The sequence below is a fragment of the Trichechus manatus genome, unplaced genomic scaffold (assembly GCF_000243295.1).
Source record: "Trichechus manatus latirostris isolate Lorelei unplaced genomic scaffold, TriManLat1.0 scaffold00132, whole genome shotgun sequence".
Lineage (NCBI taxonomy): Eukaryota > Metazoa > Chordata > Mammalia > Sirenia > Trichechidae > Trichechus > Trichechus manatus.
The window spans coordinates 7,288,387-7,293,110 of NW_004444068.1; the positions used below are offsets into that span (position 1 = coordinate 7,288,387).

At 43.7% G+C, this 4,724-nt stretch overlaps 1 protein-coding gene across 3 annotated transcripts in view; it reads left to right on the forward strand.

Moving 5' to 3' along the window:
- The window catches only part of TBL1XR1 (TBL1X/Y related 1), a 188,984-nt gene that overhangs the window by 4,230 nt on the left and 180,030 nt on the right, over nucleotides 1-4,724 (forward strand). Inside the window, exon 1 of one of the 3 annotated variants that reach the window (XM_023739356.1) lies at nucleotides 27-150. The exons of 1 other annotated variant lie outside the window; for it this stretch is intronic. The gene's annotated coding sequence lies outside the window, so the exon portion shown is untranslated. Of the gene's footprint in view, nucleotides 1-26; nucleotides 151-4,724 lie in introns of those variants that run through there. One more of the 3 variants, XM_023739362.1, reaches the window with a different exon arrangement.

A 4,724-nucleotide genomic window follows, 5' to 3' on the forward strand; every position in this document is an offset into this window, starting at 1 on the left:
TGCGCTCGCCGGGGTTATCATTGCCTCTCACCCCCCGGAGGGGTTATTTTGGGGGTGGTTGGAGGCGGCGGCGGCGGCGGCGAGGAGGGGAATTTCCTTGTGCCTCCATTCCCGGGAGGGGGGAGCGGCGTTGGAGGCCACCGTGTCCAGGTAAGAGCTGGGGGCCGGCCACGGGGTGGGGGCGTCCGCGGGCCGGGGCGGGGGGCGCGGGCGGCGGGGGGATGGGCGCAAGTGGAACATGCATTTCTCAACTTGGCCCTTTGGGGAGCTGGGGCTTTGGTGGGGGAGGGGAAAGGAGGGCATTTAGGGTGCCCCCACCCCCTCCTTTTTCCTCTCCCGGACTTCTTTGCAATGCTCACGTGCCTGCCCACCCCCTACCCTTTCCGGATCTCGGGGGATCCTCACCTTTATTATGTTGTTGTTGTCCCCGAAAATGTGCACCTCGGCCTTCTCCCCCTCTTTCCACCCTTCTTGCATTTACACCCCCTTTTTGTGTGTGTAGGGGGAGGCTTTCAGGAAAGAATTTGCAGCACATTGAATCAAGGAGCCATCATGAGGCCGACTCCTTTATAGCCTATTTTTAGCAGAGGAGAAGGCTCTTTTCAGTGCATGTTATTTTGTCAAACCTCAGATAGCAATGGAAACGCGCCCCCTCCCCAGGCGCGGTCCCGGCCCGGCGCGGGGACCCGGGCCTGGCCACCCCGGCCGGCGTGCGGGACTGCAGGCGGCTGTTGGGGCCGCGCGTCCTGGGCGGGGGCGCCGGCCGGGGGAGGGGCACGCCAGCCTCGGGGCCTCGCTCCGGGACGTGTTTGTTTGTAACTTAGTGCTTTTTCTCGTCTTAAGGAGGTGTTTGATAGAACCTCTTTGAAGTTGAGTTCAGAAGTGTAGAATTGGCAAAGTTATTGCCAGCTTTCTGGTAAGTTTTGGGTGGCACAGAGTCACATTATTTTCTGACAGTGTAAAGGCCACGTTGTGAGGGTGGTTTCTTGGTCACTTCCTCTTTGCAATCGATGTCATTTTTTGAACAGAAGTATACTTTTATTGAAGTGAAGTGTTAATCATAGGTGGCTGCTCGGGGGAAGCCATGCATGTGGGTAACATGTTCAGTATTTTTGGAAGTTCCTAATTTGCTGAATTAGACATCACTCTGCAGTGGCAGTCGAGATTATGTTGTGAAAATGGTATATTTCACGTAAAATTTGGATTGTAGTGGCTTTTGAAAAAATGCTCCCTTTGTTAGATTACCTAATAATTTTCTCTAGAATAGTTGGGTGATTAGAAATGAGAAATGTTGGAACCTAATGAGAAGTTAGATTTCATCAGTGTCTTTAGTTTACTTCAACTCTTGGACTGTGCAAGCGTCAAGGGAGAACAGTTTTAGTACCTGTGTAATTTACAGTTAGGGAAGTTTACTGTTGGCTTTCTTGTTTTCCAAACAAGAACCTTATGCTAATCTAAACAAGCTTGTTAATAAAATATGGTGGTGAAATGATGGGTTATTTTTATTCTGGATGCTTTATCTCCCCTCCCCCTCCAGCTGTATGATTAAGTAATAATCTTCCTCTCCCTTTTTCCTAAAGACTTCATCACTACATTGGATAATATTAGCCCTCGTGGTGTGTTCGGCTACTTACCTAAAACAAGTTACAAGAAATACCCTGGTTACACATGTAAGATACAGCAAGCCACTTTTTGGGTTTCCTAGTGTGATTCATTTTCATTTTTTAAAAATGAGATCCATGCTACACTGAGTGTATTTTAGTAATCCTGAATTCTTGGGACTGTATGTTTTCACCGTGTTAATAAGTTTACAGTCTAGGCAAGTAGGGCAGCTTTGTCTCCATGAACACAGAGTTTATGTTGGATTTTATCGTGGGAGTTCATGGCAGGCCTCCTGAATTATCATTGAGAGTTCTGGAAATACTTAGCCTGTACCTGTGAGGGAGCTGGTGACAGAAAGAAAGCATGGCTGAGAGCCGGGAGGCATGTGATTGATACATGTTTATACTTTTTGCTCTTAAATTATGGCTTTTTTGCTTGTTTGGAGTATGATTTTTTTTTTTTTTGGTTTAAACTGGTTCTGCTACCCTGCATTGTGTGATGTATATAATTGTAACCATTAAATTAATAAACAACTACTTTTTTTGTGCCATTACAGTAGTTACAATCAGGACTATAATAGGAAAAATGCTAAACTTGAACAGGCAGTGAAAACATGTGCAGGGAAAAGTTTTTGCTACTGTTCAGAAACTTAATTAAGTGGCTTGTTAATGGCTTAAAAATAATTGCAAAGCTACCATCGGTTTGCAAAATACATTTCTTCTAACAAAGAGCCTCTTTGGTTATTACTATGGGAGACACTGGTGGTAAATGGAGTGGCTCCTTGTGGAGATTGTACTTTTGCATTGCTTGCTCCAAATAAGTGTTAAATATTTTAATAACTTTTTAAATGCATCCAGGAATCTTTCTAATACTCGAATTTATTCTCAACACCTAAGTAAGGTTTTTATATGATTACCATAGTGCATGCCTACTAAGAGACAAGAAATAACTGCTTCGTGTGTACTGGGAGCCTTTCACGCCAGTATGTAGAAAGGGCAGAAGCTTAATTGAAATATAGGGGTTACTGATAAAAGGAAATGTCGTTAATGGACCTTTTGAAAGACAACCTGTTGAATAAATACATTTGTTCGTATATAGCAGTGAAATATAAGTGCAACCCTGTCAGATGAGTAGTGTTACTGCAAAGAATTTCTGACTTGGCACATTTCGATGAAGTTAGTAGAAATAATTTGTTGGGTTTTGTTCACATATAGTGGCACTTATATAAAAAGAACAGAGAAGTATGTGTATGATAATAAGTTAGAGGAGAAGGGTGGCAGAAACATTGGGACTCTCCAGGACTTCGTATTTTTCTAGTACATGTGAGTTTGACTCATTTCACAAATAACATTTACAGTATGAAGTCACTAAGTGCAAAAAGGGAAAGCAGTTAACACGTGCTATTTGTACTTTGTACTCAGACATTCCCAAGTACAGAAGGGCTGGGACCCCAGAGTTGTGCAGTTAAGAATTGAAAAGAGTATGGTCCAGTTGGGAGACTACTGTGGTGGTATGTCTTGCCCCACCACCAACAGAAACTTGAAGTTTAAAAAGAAAAGCTCCGTGAGAGAGCTGGTGCTGGAGAGGTTTGAGTATTCCCTGCCTCTGGACTCTTATGTTAATTGCACCATGTAAAAGGGGCCTCCGTGTCATTTACAGCTCAGGCCAACCCTGGGAGGTGGGTAGTGTTTGACTCTCTTTGTCAATGACGAGACAGAGGGGTGCAGAGAAGTTAGTTCACATGGTTTGCCCAAGGCCACAGAACTATTAAATTATGTGCTGGGATTCAAACCTCGGTCTTTCTGATCCCCAGAGTTTGTATTCCTTCTAGATGACTGTTGGCCAGATTTTCCCAGGTGTTTGGTCAGTCTTGGTTGTAGATACCCTTGCAAAAACTCGTGTGTCTAATTAAGCTTATAATTTTATAGTTGGACATGTCTACTGACTGGGTCAAGTGATTGCATGTTAACGTGATAAATGAATTTCATAGAACTCAAACGTCATTGTGCTTAACTCTCTAGAACTATTGAGTAAGATGCTATCTTCTTTGTCAATTGCTGTATTTCCTGTCTCAAGATCAACAGGGGTGAAGCAGCCTCCCAAAATGTTGCCAGCAGAAATAAGAAAATCTGATAGTTTGCTCTTTGACAAAAATGATGTGGTTCCATGCCTGCAGTTAAGAAGGAAGAACAAATAGTTATCCTCAGAGGATATATTCCTGAAAATGTGTGTAAGACATATCCTTGTGTTTGTAGTGTAGTGGTTTGAGCAAGGGTCTTTGAAGTGAACTGCCTAGGTTCAAACTCTGACTCCACCCCTTACTAGCTGTGTGACCTTGGAGTAACTTCTGTGCCTTAGTTTCCTCATCTGTGTAATGAGGACAGTCAACTTTGTAGGATGTGAGGAACTTTAGGACCAAGGTTCTAAGCACCTTTATGCGTGTAGGGTGCTTAGAACAATGCCTGACCGTGTAAGTGTAAGCTGTTCATGATGATGGTGTGTTTGGTTTTGAAGTTTGCTTCTTTGTGTTACATCTCTTCTGCTTGTTATGTATTTATTTTAGTGGGACATAATGTCAGAAGGAGCCCTAGTGGCACAGAGCTCGGCTGCTGACCAAAAGGTTGGCAGTTCGAATCCACCAGGCGCTCCTTGGAAACCCTGTGGGGCAGTTCTACTCTGTCCTATAGGGTTGCTGTGAGTCAGAGTTGACTCGACAGTAAGTGGGTTTTTGGTTAATGTCATGGAAGGAGTCCTTGGGTGGTGCAAATAATCAAGCCCTCAGCAACTAACCGAAAGATTGGTGGTTTGACTCTACCCACAGGCACTTCAGAAGAAAGGCCTGGTGCTCTGCTTCCAAAATGTCACAGCCATTGGAAACCTAATGGAGCACAGTTCTACTCTGATACACATGGGGTTGCCTTGAGTTGGAATCGACTTGATGGCAACAGGTTTTGTTTTAATGTCATAGGAAGCATTTGGCAGCTTTCTTTCCCGAGTTCTTGGGGAAAATGTGAAGATCTTTTTTGTATTTGAAATAAACTTAGCATAATTTATTTACTCTTAAGGCTGTGATTTAAGGCTTTCGTACACCATGAAGAATTAGATTGAATTTTAACACTAAG